The 16,373-nt window shown below is 49.2% G+C and overlaps 1 protein-coding gene across 3 annotated transcripts in view; it reads right to left on the reverse strand.

Annotated features, from left to right (window-relative positions):
* Positions 1-16,373, reverse strand: part of SPSB4 (splA/ryanodine receptor domain and SOCS box containing 4) — a 208,076-nt gene that overhangs the window by 160,201 nt on the left and 31,502 nt on the right. The window contains exon 1 of one of the 3 annotated variants that reach the window (XM_019491804.2): positions 13,202-13,557. The exons of 1 other annotated variant lie outside the window; for it this stretch is intronic. The gene's annotated coding sequence lies outside the window, so the exon portion shown is untranslated. Of the gene's footprint in view, positions 1-13,201; positions 13,558-16,373 lie in introns of those variants that run through there. One more of the 3 variants, XM_006273929.4, reaches the window with a different exon arrangement.

Genomic DNA, 16,373 nt, shown 5'->3' on the forward strand with positions numbered 1-16,373 from the left:
ACTGGGGTTGTAGAGAGGCAGCAGCAAGGCGCCAGACTTCCATGCGTAGATCCTGAGGTGGTGCAGAGTCATTTGGAAGAACTGGATGCCTTTAAGTCGGCAGGCCCAGATGGGCTCCATCCAAGGGTGCTGAAGGCACTGGCCGACGTCATTGCAGAGCCACTGGCGGGAATATTCGAATGCTCGTGGCGCACGGGCCAAGTCCCGGAGGACTGGAAAAGGGCTAACGTGGTCCCCATTTTCAAAAAGGGGAGGAAGGAGGACCCGGGCAACTATAGGCCAGTCAGTCTCACCTCCATCCTTGGTAAAGTCTTTGAAAAAATTATCAAGGCTCACATTTGTGAGAGCCCAGCAGGACAAATTATGCTGAGAGGAAACCAGCATGGGTTTGTGGCGGGCAGATCGTGCCTGACCAACCTAGTCTCTTTCTATGAACAGGTTACAAAACGCCTGGACACAGGAGGAGGGGTGGATGTCGTATACCTGGACTTCAGGAAGGCCTTCGATACGGTATCCCACCCCATACTGGTGAACAAATTAAGAGGCTGTGATGTGGATGACTGCACAGTTCGGTGGGTGGCGAATTGGCTAGAGGGTCGCACCCAAAGAGTCGTGGTAGATGGGTCGGTCTTGACCTGGAAGGGTGTGGGCAGTGGGGTCCCGCAGGGTTCGGTCCTTGGACCGATACTCTTTAATGTCTTCATCAGCGACTTGGACGTGGGAGTGAAATGTACTCTGTCCAAGTTTGCAGATGACACAAAGCTATGGGGAGAAGTGGACACGCCGGAGGGCAGGGAACAGCTGCAGGCAGACCTGGATAGGCTGGACAAGTGGGCAGAAAACAACAGGATGCAGTTCAACAAGGAGAAATGCAAAGTGCTGCACCTAGGGAGGAAAAATGTCCAGCACACCTACAGCCTAGGGAATGACCTGCTGGGTGGCACGGAGGTGGAAAGGGATCTTGGAGTCCTAGTGGACTCCAAGTTGAACATGAGCCGGCAGTGTGACGAAGCCATCAGAAAAGCCAATGGCACTTTATCGTGCATCAGCAGATGCATGACAAATAGGTCCAGGGAGGTGATACTTCCCCTCTATAGGGCGTTGGTCAGACCGCAGTTGGAGTACTGCGTGCAATTCTGGGCGCCACACTTCAAGAACGATGCAGATAACCTGGAGAGGGTACAGTGAAGGGCAACTCGTATGGTCAAGGGCCTGCAGACCAAGCCCTACGAGGAGAGACTAGAGAAACTGGACCTTTTCAGCCTCCGCAAGAGAAGGTTGAGAGGCGACCTTGTGGCTGCCTATAAGTTCATCACGGGGGCACAGAAGGGAATTGGTGAGGATTTATTCACCAAGGCGCCCCCGGGGGTTACAAGAAACAATGGCACAAGCTAGCAGAGAGCAGATTTAGACTGGACATTAGGAAGAACTTCTTCACAGTTCGAGTGGCCAAGGTCTGGAACGGGCTCCCAAGGGAGGTGGTGCTCTCCCCTACCCTGGGGGTCTTCAAGAGGAGGTTGGATATGCATCTAGCTGGGGTCATTTAGACCCAGCACTCTTTCCTGCTTATGCAGGGGGTCGGACTTGATGATCTATTGAGGTCCCTTCCGACCCTAACATCTATGAATCTATGAATCTATAGTTTAGTGTAGTCTGCAAACTGCGCTAGTCCGCATCTGACACCTAAATCCAAATCATTAATGAAGATGTTGAAGAGTACTAGCCCGAGTACTAAGTCCTGAGGGACTCTACTGGTCACCTCATACCATGTTGATTTGCTCCCATCAACTATTACTCTTTAGGTCCAACCCTGGAGCCAGTTCCCCAGCCATCAGACCCGTGAGATGGTCGAGGCCGCAATTCCCCAGCTTAACCATGAGGACATCCTGGGATACCAAGTCAAAGGCCTCTTGAAATCCAGATATATGACATCAACCTCATCTCCCTTCTCCAGGTAATGCATCACCTGATCATAGAAGAAGACGAGGTTAGTCAGGCAAAACCTTCCAGCAACAAAGCCATGTTGGCTGGCATTCATAAGGTTACCTTCCATTAGCCTGTTAATCCATTGATGATTTTCTCCAAGATCTTTCCAGGGATGAATGTCAGGCTGGTTAGCCTATAATTCCCTGGATCTTGTCTCGTTCCCTTCTTGAAGATCAGGACTATGTTGGCTCTTTTCCAGTCTTCTGGTACTTCACCCAAGGGCCACAAATTCTCAAACATTCACCCTTGTAAACATAGGGCATGACATGATGCCTGCCAGCTCTTTCAAGACTCGGGTAAATTCCATCCGGGCCCGTACACTTATGGATGTCTATTCTCTCGAGGTGTTCCCTCACTTAATCTATGTCAATTGTGGGCCCATCTCCTGCTCCCTGAATTTTATAGACATTAAGGCTGGAAGGGACCTTGTAAGATCGTTGGGTTCAGCCCCCTGCCCAAAGGACAGGAAAATTACCTGGGGTCAAAGGATCCCAGCAAGATAAACATTCAAATGTTTCTTGAAAGTGTCCAGAGTAGGTACTTGCACCACCTCGGGGGGGAGCGGGGTCTATTCCAGGCCTTGAGGGTGCAAACAGTAAAGAAGTTTTTCTTATATCCAGCCTAAAATGGTCTTGCAAGAGTTTATGACCATTGGACTTGGTCATCCCTTGAGGTGCTCTGGTGAACAGGCATTCCCCCAAATCCTGATGCACACCCCTTATGTACTTATAGGCTTCCACCAAGTCACACCTGAGCCTGCACTTTTCCAAGCTGAAGAGTCCCATTGCTCGCAGCCTCTCTTCTTAAGGCCTGTTCTCTTGCCCTCTGATCATGCGTGTGGCTCTCCTCTGGACTCTCTCAAGCTTCTCCACAGCCTTCTTAAATTGTGGAGCCCAGAATTGGATGCAGTACTCCAGATGTGGCCTCACCAAGGCCAAGTACAGAGGGAGGATGGCATCCTGGGTCTTGCTTGAGAACATCCTGGGTCTTGTTTGAAAGTTTTGCATCCTGTCTGATAGTGTGACTGTATTTTAACCCAGAGGGTCTCAAGACACCCTCCTTGGTTAGTGAACTTGGTTTGAAAAGAAGTGTACTGCTACTTGATGTTAAGAGCTAGACCCCCAACCTTCTTCCCAATGCAGTCCCTCCTGTACAAGGTATAGCCTTCTATACCTACAGACCAGTTGTAGGTGGAGTCCCACCAGGTCTCCGTTATCCCTATATGATCATAATTTTTGTCACTCAAGAGAAGGTCCAGTTCCTCTTGCTTGTTTCCCCAAGCTCCTGGAGTTTGTATACAGGCAGTTGAGTCTGCCATGGGAAACCCTAGGCTTCCTTGTATGATAGGACATGACCTTTCCTTTGGGCTGTCATCCGAGCAGGTTCTCTTGGCCTACCTAAGCTGTTACTACTGTGGTTGGCATGACCTGGGCTAGAACTGTTAGTTGACTGCCTGTCCCCCAGCAATCTTAGTTTAAAGCCCTGTGGAGCTGTTGCAGCGAAAATGTGGGTCTGTATCTGTATCAGTGAGGCCATGTCATCTGGTCCAGTGTTAAGTAGGTCACCATGCAAACTCCAGATCATCCTTAACAGGGTAAGGTTGATGTAAGGCATCTAAGACGGGCGTTGGGTGCAGATTTTGAGCCATGTGCAAAGCATGGGTAAGAGCCGTGTGCACACCTAGTATAAAGGGGGGCGATGTATGGGGGGAGGGGGGAGGTTTGCCAGAGGCATGACTGAGAAAAGGAAAGAAGTCGGGGTGCTTGTCAGCAGGCAGGATAGAGAGACACGGAGAGGCTGAGTGACAGATCAACTGTGTGAACCGTGGAGCTTCCCGGTACTGGGCCCAGTCGCCATGGGTTCCAGGGGCCCTTACCCTGAGAGATCTTCTGTCTGCCATCAGAGCAGAAAGGGTTGGCTCCCCCGGCTCTTCCCTCCGGGTGTGTCTATCATGTAAAGTAGCGGCCCTCTGCTCTGATCGGTAAGCATTACCCTATTCTGTTCTTCCTTTCTGGGTTCTTGGTGTTCTTCTTCTCGGCATGTGTCCAACGAAGATGAGAAGCCACTACCTGAAGTGCAGTCATCTCTACCCCAGCGACCGGAGCCAAATTGAATAAAGTTCCCCTGTCCCTTACTATAAAGTTTGGTCCTCTTATTGTCATTGTTGTAATTAGATATTGTTGGGTAAGGATTTGTATAGCATTGGTATTAAGGTAAGTATAGGCAATATAGGATTTGATAGGTAATTAGAATTTATAGTGACTGTTAGGACTAAGTGAGCTCCTGTGTAGTTGTATGGCATACGATACTTATCTGTTCTTGTTAGTTTTATAATAAACCATTGATTTATGTCAGTAACATCTTGGTGCAAGTCGTAATTAATCAAATCATAACCAATTACCAAGTGGATTGGGTGGTGATAGTTAACAGATGGACCAGGTCATATCTATCTTGGGACCAAAGACCAACTCCTCATTTGCTGCCAGACTGTAGGGGGAAGCCACCCATTAGCACCTGATTAATTAGGGTAGTTCAATTAAGTCCATGTGCAACAGAGTAGGTCAGCCATTCTGGCCAAGAACGGGTGGAGGCCACCCCTTCCCAACAATCTGCTATCTCTCTCACTGAAGTTGAACCATGGTAAAAGAAGCCAAACCCCTTGCAATGGCACCACTGCTGGAGCCTTCCGTTCACCTCACCAATGCATCTTTCCCGCCAATGAACTTTTTCTTCAAATCCCTCATCTGACTCACCTTGCTTGTCTGTTACTGTCCTATGGCTGACTATCAGCTCAAAGTTCTGTACAGATTCTTAAAATGAACTATTCCAATCTAGAACCATTCTTCACAAAAATATGTGAAGGTTTTGAATAACCTTCCAGGTGCCAGACACTCAGGAAGAATGGGCTACTAAAAGCTATTAAGATCAAATCCTAGAAATAGTCATTGTGGCATGATTGAAGAGTACATATTACCATGTGTGTTTCATTTGAACCCACAGATCTGTCAGAATAACCCTTTGATCATTATGAACTAGAAAGGTCCACAACTCAACATGACTGCCAGCTTTACAAAGGGCCTCAGTCTTCCATGTGTTATGGTTAGGGCCCTGAGGAAAAAAAAAATTGTGATTTCAGACTGTGCAGATATTGCAAAATTAGTCCCACGCCACAATTTTTAAGGGTTGCAAGCTTGTGCCAGAAAGACATGCGAAAGTGCAGGTTTCCCTTTGCAGGCTGGCAACAAGGGGAAACCTGGACTTTCACAGCCTAGAAGTGGCTGCTAGAGGTGTAGCCAGGATGCAGCCAGGCAGCCAGGTGAATTGTATAGGGAACAGAGAGTTAAGGGGATTTGGAGGGTGAAGACAGAGGTGTGTGCGCCATAGGTGGAGGGAGAAAATATTATGAGGGGGGAGGGGCTAAGTGTATACCCCCGCCCATCCAGCAGGCATGCCTGTGGAGGTGAAGGGGCGGGGGGGGGTGCAGATTGAGGCCCCCAGCGAGGGAACAGGACCCCAAAGTGGGTGGTGGGACAGCTGGAGCCCAGCCAGCTTGTCCGGGGGGCTCCCGCCACTGTGCACACCCCAAGGAAGGCACAAAGGGCATGTGCCCCCCACATTTGTACATGGGCGGAGGCAGGTTGCCACTGTGAGCTGGGTTCTGCACCCTGCTGCCACTGCCTTGAAAACCACATAATACCGTATGCCTGCCACCACCAGGATGCCCTCAGGGCAGCAGCACATTCCCTGCCCTCACAGCAGCATCAGGCACATGGCATCACACAGCTCTGAGCAGCAGCAGCAGAGCACAGGGCCCAGGCTACAGTGGCAGCCTGCCTCCAACACACTAACGAATCCAGGGGGCAGGTGCCTTCTGTGCCTCCCTCGGAGCGGGCAAGGGATAGGAGCCACCCTGCACCCCTGAAAGAGCCGTTGAGGCTACGACCATCCCACCACCTTTCCCAGAGGCTCATTCACCCCAGCTCCTGTCCCTGCCTCTGCCCCACTCCCTCCCTCATTGTGGGGGCCTCAATCTGCCCCCCCCCACCCCTTCACAGAATAGCCTCCTGTGGTGGGCAATGCTCCGGACACCGCTGGGCTGTGATCCCAGTTGCAGCTCTGTGTCTGTGTGCATTGCCTCTCTAGTATATTAATTTAAGTACTCAAAGATGGTCATTACTTTTAATAAAGGCAGCAGATTTTGCAGGGGGAAGGAGGAAAAATATCAATTTCATTGCTCAGAATGCTGAGCACCAAAATCTGGTGACAAGCACTTTTAGAAACACTGATTTAAACTGTTTCTGTTACAATTCAACAAAGATAAATGTAAGGTACTAACATATGAAGGAGAAATGCCCAGAACACTTGAAGGTTGGGGGATGACCTCCTCAGCAGTTCAGAGGCTGAGAGAGATCTTGGAGTCATAGTTGACTCCAAGATGAACATGAGCCAGCAGTGTAATGAGGCCATCAACAAAGCCAATCGCACCTTGTCGTGTATTAGCAGATGCATGACCAACAGATCAAGGGAGGTGATGCTCCCCTTCTATGCGGCATTGGTCAGGCCACAGTTGGAGTACTGTGTTCAGTTTTGGACGCCGCACTTCAAGAGGGACACAGAGAATCTGGAGCGGGTTCAGGGGAGGGCCACTCACATGATTAGTGGCCTCCGTGAAAGACCCTATGAGGGGAAGTTGAGAGATCTGGATCTCTTCAGCCTTTACAAAAGATGGCTGAGGGGTGACCTTGTAGCCGCCTATAAGTTTATCAGGGGAGGACAGCAGGGAATTGGTGATGTGCTGTTTACCAGGGCACCCCAGGGAATAACTAGGAATAATGGGTGCAAACTAGTGAAGAGTAGATTTAGGTTAGACATTAGGAAGAAATTGTTTACAATGAGGGTGACCAGAGCCTGGAATGGGCTTCCAAGAGAGGTGGTTCTATCACCTAACTTGGAGGTCTTCAAGAGGAGGCTATACAGTCACCTTGCTGGGGTCGTCTGACCTCAGCCCTCTTTCCTGCCAGGGGCAAGGGGTCAGATACAATGATCCATTGGGTCCCTTCCAACTCTATAATCTATGAATCTACACTAGAGGCTGACTTGCCTTGGGTGGCACTGGCATAACTTTTTGTTCCAGATCTGGGCATCTGCAGGTACCAAACAGAAACAGGGAAGAGAACTAGATCAAGCAGGGATTGGGAAGGTGGAAAGCATCTCTCCCACCTCCTTGATCTCAAAATGGAAGACTTATTTTTATATTATGGCCAGGTACAAACAGTCACTTGTAGCAGTGGAAAGTTGTCACTGCTAGAAGTGATTCCAGGAGAGGGAGCACTACAGCTGTTCAGTCTCCAAGTGCTTCTTCTCATCTTTCTGAGACCAGGGTGATCCTAGTCTGGAGAAAGCATAGGTTGCCCTTATCCTCCTATTCCCAGGGGGATGGAAGCAGCAAGGCAAAGCCCCCTGCCTGCTTCTCACTCCAGGGACTCTGGAGAGAGAAGAGGAGAGCAGCTGGTGGCAGCTCCTACCCTCCCAGTCTATGAGAAGGACAAGAGCAGCTGCCTCCCTGCACCTTCTCCAGGCTCATGTGATCCCATCTCTGGAAGGCATGGGAGCCCTTCCTCATGGCTCTACGTACTCCTGGGGCTAGGAGGAGTAAGTTGGGGGAAAGCATGAAGACATTCGTGCTTCCAAGAAAAAAACTGTCCTGAGAGCAACAAATACCTAGCTGGAGTCAGACTATTTTGCTCCACACTCTTGTGATTTCCACCAGTGATTCTTCTGGTAAAAAATGAACATTTGTACATAGCCTAAGAGAACATCAGGTTCTGTTCAATATCCACAGACTCACTGACAGCAAAGGAAGGTCTCAGGAAGCCAGAGTAACTGTACACATACAAAATATCTGCACAGATAACCATAGATTTATAGAGATGCTCAAAGATCATGCAATTCAAAGACAGGACCTGTGGTCTTTTCTGCCAATGTGGAAGCTCCATATTTCTGATAGAATTCTAATATAATAGAAGCCTTAGTCTGTCCGTAATGCTCTGGGCCACCTGCACATGCACCACGGAGAGGGCACATGCCAACTGCCTGCGAGAGTCTGAAGCATTACAGGTGGAGCAAGGGAGCCATTGTGCCGCCCTCTCCCCCCCTCCCCCCCCAACAGCCAGCAGGGAGGGGGAGGAGGCAGGGGAAAGGGGACGAAGGAAGGGGAGCGGGATGGGAAGGGGATGTTTCTGGTGGCAGTTTTCTCCCCCTCCCCTGGCTCCGACAACAGCCGGCACAGAGAGGAAGACAGCAGGGAGGGGGAGATGAAAGGAAGACGGGAGACGTGGGCATGGGGTGGGGGAGCACACAGGGCCGCACCAGGAGCAGCAGGGGGTGGGGCACACGGGGCCAGAGAAGGAGCACCACCTCACAGTGCTGCTGCTAAGTCCCAGCCCACTCCTCCCCTCCCCCCCCCCCCCGCAGTCATTCATAATGGGTAGTTTGCTAGTACTGTAGATAAAGAAGAGGACCCTTACAAAGGTTCTCTGGAAAGTCTCTTCCTGTAAGTCTAACATAGAAAGGAATTAAATGAAAACAGATGTTCTTTTGATTTTGGGTGAGAGAAAAGTAACAGGGCTGAGGGGGAGAAGTTTAGAATTCTTAATAATAATTATAATAAAATAATTTGAATTGTTACATTTAAACAATTCCATCCCTTCTTTTTCCTAGAAGTACCAACTTGGTTGCAAGATCCAATTTATGCATTGTAATGAAAAAGACTTTGTGACATCAACTCTCACTTGTCACACCTAACAAATCCCTGATTTCAAGGCTATAATTCCATCCACATTTTGCAGGATGATACATAAAAATTCATCATCACAAGATTATTTCCAGAGCAGTTGTTGTCACCCACAGTAGGATAAGCAAGATTTGCTTTCTAATCGGCAAGCCAAAAGGAGAGGGTAAAGTGGCAATTGGTAAGATGAAGGAACAAAGATGCTGTAAGGAAAAAAAGTGCACAGACACATGGAAATAGTCCGGTGTTACCTTTTCAAAACATGATCAGCATTGGCCTATCTCCAGCATTGGCCTATTGACTCCAATGGAAACAGAGCAAGTTCAGTACAAAGTACTTTCAAAAATCCCACCACTGGTGTTTAGTCTAGGTTCTGTATTCTACTTTAATGAAAGCAACAAGTATAAACTCTCTCTCCACCCCACCAATCCCTCTCCTGTGCCCTGGATAACACAGTGACTTACATTAATTTTATGCATTTCAGCTGTTAAACAAATGGGCAGCTGCATCACAGCTGCCCTTGCAGCAGGCAAAGATATGACCTTACATTTCAAGATGAGCTGCAAAGATATTTTTAATGGATTTAAGACTCTTATTGCTTCCTTAGAATGACTAATAAGGGCCCTACAAGAGAACAAAAAGGTTCTCTCTTTGGGAAGATGACAGTTCTTAAGAACTTCAGACAAGATCAGAATCAACACCCTTCGTTTTGCTGTAGCACTTTCTAGAGTCTTGGGAAATAGCTACCATAAGCTCTTGGCCTTGAGTGAAAGGGTGGGCAAGCTAAATCTTGAACAGAGAAATCCTGTTAGTCAAAGCATCAGTCACCAAAATTAAACAGGTGTTAAATTCATCACACTAAGATCCAGCTTCTAGCCCTCAACCTCAAGTCATCACATATCAGATTTTGCCTGTTATCAGCCACCACTGCTCCAGACACCAGCCTCATCTCCTCCCTATTCCATCACGTACCTCTACAATAGTCAGTTCCTCTCTACTCTGAATGCTCTGTTCTTCCTAATCCCCCTTCTTCAGAGGTGCCTACAGGAAGCAAATTAATGAGGATTACAGGTTAATTGGGTTTGCTCCTCCTCCCTCCAGTCTAAATTGTAACCTGGGCCTCTGAGTTCCTAGTGTACCCTGCTGTCCTTTAAGTGTAATTATTAAAATGAAAGCTCACTGTGGCAGGAATTCTGTTTTGGGTGGTATTCAACTCTGCCATCAGATTGTCAGCTCTCACCAAATAACGATAAAGCCACCATTCAAACTAAGAGAGAAAGGGCAGCTGTAAGAGCAAGGTCACTCTTGGTGCTACACTGGCCAGTATGCCTAGAATCTGTTCATTTTGCAGCCAACCAGACAAGTGTGACTGGTGCCTCTTGAGTCTGGGGGGGGGGGGGGGGGGGGGGGCACAATTTCTGGGCAGGCCCGAGGACAGGCCAAAAGCCCCATATCCACTCCTATGCTTCCAGAGTGCCGCAACTTAGCGCCTCCTACCTACCCCCCAACATGCCACCACCCCACACGGCAAAAACACTGCTCCATTCTAAGCAGTGCCAAATCAGGGGCCAATCTCAAGGGGAGCACGTGCCCCCCTACCAGTTGCCTATGCAATCAGGGATTGTGATTGCAGGTCTTATAGTGGAAGAGAAGCCTCCTCTCCCACCAGTCATCTTTATAAAGACTAGCCAATTGTAAACCCAGAGCTGTTCTGATGTTGGAATCCAGCCTGTTGGTAGCCTCATTTAAACACGTCTCACCACCAGTATTTTGCATCTTAGAAGCCAGTATGAAAGACTCAGAGCTTAAAATGAACCTTTCATGGTACTAGGGAAAAAATTAGAAGTACTACTACACTGACTTGCATTTACATTTAGAAATTAGTCCCAAAATAAGTTAATTTATGGAAATATTAAATATTTAACCTTGCATATATGAACAGCAGTCTAGCCTTTAAGTTTTCTAAGATATTATTGGTTCAGCTCCAACTGGCCAACCTTAAGTACAGCTTTCATAACAGAAAGCAGATATATATGTTGGCTTACCCAATATTTTAGAACCTTAGTACAATGTGTGTGGCCTTCATTTTCATTATACTCAGTGAGCATACTTTATTTACACGGCTCAGCAAGACCAAACTAAATTAGCTGTGTCAGTCTAAAGAGGGTTTATCAGCATGGACTTGTTTACAATTCAATCGACATGAGTCAAGGTTTGTTTCTTGAATCACATAATGAAGGCAAGCATCTCCACCAAATGCTAGTCACTGCTGCACTGTGCTGTAATCCCTGCATTGGCCCAAAGCCAGGATTTGTAAATTCCACTAAAATTTACATAAAATTAACATCTTAGGAAACTTAATTAAAACATATTTACATTTTCTTTTTATTTAATTTTCTATTAAGTGCATTTATCCTCAGATGCCATGGGTCCCTCTACGTTACTATTGTTCAAACTGGGATTTACAGCGTCTGGAAGTGTTTTGAAAGCCTTCTTAAAATTTGTGCTGGAGCGATGTTTCCATAGTGCAAAAGCATTGTAAGTAAAGGATGTCAGTGTAACAGAGCTGAGCAGCCAGACCCTCTGGGGAGAAAACACAGCTAAACTGCTGTCTGATTTATAAAACTAACTTGGTAAAAAAACAACCACACACAAAAAAAAACAGGCCTTTTTTCAGCCAAGAATTCTGGGAGTGGCGAGTGGGTCCTTGCCATGGAGCGGCTAATCATTCTAATCAAGAACTTGCAACACTGAAAAACTACTCAGACTTCAGACCTCAGACCTTCGCTTTGATCATAGGAACAGCATAGTGGCAGCAATCAAAAATAAATAGGCTAGTTACAGGGGCAGGGGTCCCTGGTCATCAGATCTCAGGCCAGTGAAATGCCAAAGCATTTCATGAATGTAATCATCATGTGTAGCTTGACTGTACAAGCCCCAAAGCGACACTGAGTTCCACTACAACAGATCTTTTCCTTCCTTGCAGAAGAGATGAGCAAATGCTAATCACAGTAACCAACACTCAGAGGTGGAAGCAGCAGAATTCATGGAATATGAGGCAAAAAGAAACAGTTTGCTCAGTTTTCTTTCTTAATACCTGGAAAATCCAATACTGGAAGTTTAAACAGCAACAATGAAGTCTGACAAGTTAATGAGTGACCAGCATGGTCCATCATTCAGCAATTCTTATGCTACATAAAACAGATTAAGACAGTCATACCTTGACCAAGACAAAAATTAACAATCCTGGCCTCTTCCAAGGAGCATGAACCGAGTTAGTGCTGTATCTTCATTTCTATGCAAATGATCTCAGCATGACTACTTAAAAGATTATTTCTAAAAAGACGGAACCCCATACCATGGCATTATACCAAAGCACTGAAGCATATTGAACAAAAAGTCTGAAAGCAGAATTGAGTAAGTAGAGCCTGGTAAGAAAAGAAAAAGCCCAAAACAAAACAACAAAAACCCTGTATCAGGAAAGTACACCAGTTAGGAAGCCTTCACACATTCATGTCTGCTCACTCATCAGTTAGTAAGGAAGCACTGTTTGGAGTTTCACAATATCCCAATCTGTTTATCATCTAAGTATGCACAGCTATGCACCAACCAGCCAGGGACCACCAAGTGCTGTAGAGACACTGGGCTTTGTCACCCTTATATGATGGAAGAAAGCAGTAGCATCTCTCCTTCCAAAGCGGGTGAAGGTCACACAGACAGGAGTGAAAACACAGAGGGTCTCTAGGATCTGAGGGTTGCACTTTACTAAAGGGCACTTCCAGTGCCACTTCTAATTATAGAAACCAACCATCCTTTATTAGTTTTAAGCGAATTCCCAACACGTGGCTTTCTGCTGTCATCAGGACAAGATAAATCTAATCGAAACCTGCAATTCACGTTGCTGTCTGTTTTAGTTACAGAGACAGCATTAAAAAGGCAGCGTGCCTTGGTACACACCGCACAGGAGCAAATGTAAACCTTAGCTGTAAGCGCAAGCATAGAAGATCGCTCTTTTGCGGCTGGTATTTCTTCCGGGAGTGATTTCTTTCACCAGGCAGCGCTGCCCGGCTACGGATGGTTCCCGTCCCTCGGGCAGCCCGGGGCCGGGGCGGGCAGGCGGCATGCGCTGCGCTGGGGCAACGCCAGCTCTGACCCCCGCGCCCAGGGCTGCGGCCCCCGCACTGCCAGCCGCGCGACAGCCGGGGATGTCGGCTGCTCCTCGCCATGTAGCGTCTGCCTGCCACACTTCCCTGGCTTGTAAAAAAAATTAAAAACTAACCCCCCCCCCCGCTTCAGCGGTGCTCCGTGGTGCCGGGCTGCCGCCCACCTACCCCGAGCCGCGGGCAGGGCTCCCGTGCGCCCGCCCACCCCGCGCTACTTTTCCTGCTGTCCGGAGGGCGCCGAGAGCGGCCCCCCACAACTTACCGGCGGCCGCTGCCCGCAGGCAGAAGGCGGCGGCCCCGCCGGCGAGCAGGGAGGCCGGGCCGAGCCGAGCCGAGCCGAGCCCCGCCGGGCGCTGCCTCCCCGCGCCGCGCCCGGGCTCAGCCAAGTTGCAGGCGGGCGGCGGCGGCGGCGAGCGGGGAGCGCATCGCGGGGCGGGCGGGCGGGGCTCGCAGCCCGGCCGCTCCCTGGCGCCGTAACTCCCCGCACAAAGCCGCGGCCCGCCCGGCACCCTCATGCCGCCTCCCGCTCAGCTCAGGGGCAGGGGCAGGGGCGGCCCGCGGGGGGGAGCCCGCAGCTGCAACGCCCCATCGCGAAAGCTGATCCCGCTGATCTCATCACTAATCCACCGAGCGGGAATGAAGAGCAGATGGCGACGCCCCTCCCCGCCCCGCACAGGCGGCCCCAGCCCGGGACGCAGCCTCGCCCTTTCCCTTCCCTTCCCCTCCGTCGCCGGTCGCAAGCGGGGCCCCGAGCAGCCCTGCCCTTGGCTGCTGGCCCTTTCAAACCCAACCCCTAAACAAAACCAAAAAAACCCCCACCCCGAGAGAAATAAAGAGCCACGAGACCCTCCCCCGGGGTCAGCAAGGCTCCCCGCTCCCCCAAACTCAGTCTGAGGTTGATCGGTGCCCCTGGCTCCTCACTCGCAGCAGGCCCCGCCGCTGTTGTAGGCTCTACGGCCCAAGGCGCCGCTCAGCCCCGCGAGAAGGGCTGCGCTTCCCCCAGCTTGTCAGGGGTCCTCTGCAAAGCGAGGTGACTGCTGGCATTGGGCAACTTGAAACACATATGTAGGCTTCCCATTAAAGCCTGTTCGGACACAGAGCTGGCTGCTCATGTAGTTTCCAGCGGAGTTTTGGACACTAAGTAAAAACTCCTAACTGGCCCCAATCCCACCGTGTGGCCTGTGCCCATGAATGCAAAGCCTCCCACTTCAGCATCCATTCTGCCATGCAAGCCATCGAGAGGGATCATGGGCTTTCCCTCCCTTGACAAATGTCATTTGACTTGATTATTTCACTATCCTACAACCCAGTGTTCCCCAAACTCCTCGAATCATAGAGAAGCAGGGACCTCCACAGGTCAGCTAGCGCAACCCCCTGCCTGAAGCAGGATCATCCCTATCCAAACAATCCTGTACAAATCCATAATCTACCTTCTTAGTAAAACTACCGTCAACCCTGGCACAACACATTACATAACATCCTAACCTGCCACAGGTGAAGCAGGAGGGCCATGGCAGCCAAAGTCCTACTTCTGTAAAAGTTTGTTTATATATGCTCATGAGACCCCAGAAACAGGACCACATCCCCAGCTAGGGAGGAAGTAAAAAACCTCCGCAGTGGGTGTGTTTATATGAGATGCTAAACTGAGCAGTAGCCTAATAACACTGTGCAGGAGCATGCTGGGCAAAAACTGTGTAATCCACTATTGTGCAGTAGCATTAGGCACAAGTAGCTTCTATAAAAAACTGTGCACCAGCACTACTGCACAGTAGCACCAGTTACTGCACATTGATTTAGTACTTGGTTATGCAAGTACTAAACTTAATGTGCAGTAACTACGGTGCATTAATGAACGTGTGGATGCACCCAGTCTGTACCAATCTGACCACAGGCTAAAATTCCTATCAAAATTGTTATTGAAAAAACTATAAAGGCACACAGGCCTTGTGTGGTCTGCAGACTTACTGTGGGCCTCAAAGACAGCCTGTGGTCTATGCACCAGATTTTGAGAGCAGCTGCATTACACTTTGTCACAACCCAAAGTTGTGGTTTTTGTTTGTGTGTGCTTCGGCACCGCTAAATTATTGTTCCCGCCCAAATTGTAGCTTTCTTTGCATGGTAGAGTTCTCTGCTACAGGAGAGAACTCTGGTGCAACGGGGGATTTCCCGCCAGTTTGCAGCTTCTTTGCATGGTGCATTTCTTTTGCATCTCAGAGATGTACGGTGCAAAGGAGTTCCCGCCATTTGTATTCAGATTTGCGCCACATTATTGGCCGGTTCTGAATGTAGGCACACGTGGCGGCTAGCTATTGGCTTGCTAGCAGTACAAAAGGCTTGAGTGCTTTCCGCCCAAGTTGGAGGACTCCACGAACATCAGGAGGAGGAGACTTTGCCTACTGTGAAGATCTCTAAGCGCTGCAGATCCTTACGGACCCAATGCTTTTCTCAAGCAGGCAATAGAGGCTTAACAATCAAACCCACGGAGCTTTAACTACTCCGGAGGGGGGAACAAAAGAACGAACCGCCTCTAGCCTCTCCCCGTTGCCGAGCGCAATCCAAGACGTATCCCTTTCCTGTAAACCCAATTTTCGAACCCACGGAGCCTTAACAACTCCGGGGGACCAGGGAACCGAACCGAACCCATGGAGCCTAAACAACTCCATGGAAAAGAATTGCCGAACCTGCGGAGCCTAAACAACTCCGTGGGAAAGAATATGTCGTAGTCCTCTAACAAGGATTTAAGCGGAGCTGCACCTGGAAAGCTGTCCAGCCTACACCACTATCATCTTTGGATGTAAGTAAATAATCTTTTCAATCAACCATTACACGTTTGTGACTAATTCTAGCTCACCACCGGTTTTCTCCAACCCCGCGTGCCCGGGCTGCTGGCCACAGCCCGTGTGCGCAAAGACGGGCCACAGATCGCCCCTCCCGACTCGCACTTGGTGGCGGGATCAGGGCCTGGCCCGCACACACTTCTCAAATGTAGAACAGAAAGTCTTTAAAATACTTGTTGAAGGTTTAAAAGAGCTCTATCTTGTTGCCTGGGACAGTAGAAACACACAGGACTCAGGACATACAGGGCATTTTTATATGTGGTTTGGGCCACGATGCCAGGCGCTTTAATTAGCGAGCCACACATGTATCAACGTCCCTGCACATCCCCATGCTGAAAAAATGGCAGCGGGGCACTTTGAACTAAAGCACATCCAACTCTTATTTCAAAATTCCCCACCACCATTTTTTCAGTGAGGAGATACACAGAGACACTGATACACATGACGTGAAAGGCTGGGGGAGCACGGGACTTTCTGTGCTCCAGCAGACTCAATTACTTGAGTCTGCTCTGACGCACTGGATTTCCAGCGCATTGGAGCAGGCTCCCCGCACATGTATAGGAGTCCACAGATTTTGAGGGAATCCATTTTTAACCC

The sequence above is a fragment of the Alligator mississippiensis genome, chromosome 7, assembly GCF_030867095.1.
Source record: "Alligator mississippiensis isolate rAllMis1 chromosome 7, rAllMis1, whole genome shotgun sequence".
Taxonomy (NCBI): Eukaryota; Metazoa; Chordata; order Crocodylia; family Alligatoridae; genus Alligator; species Alligator mississippiensis.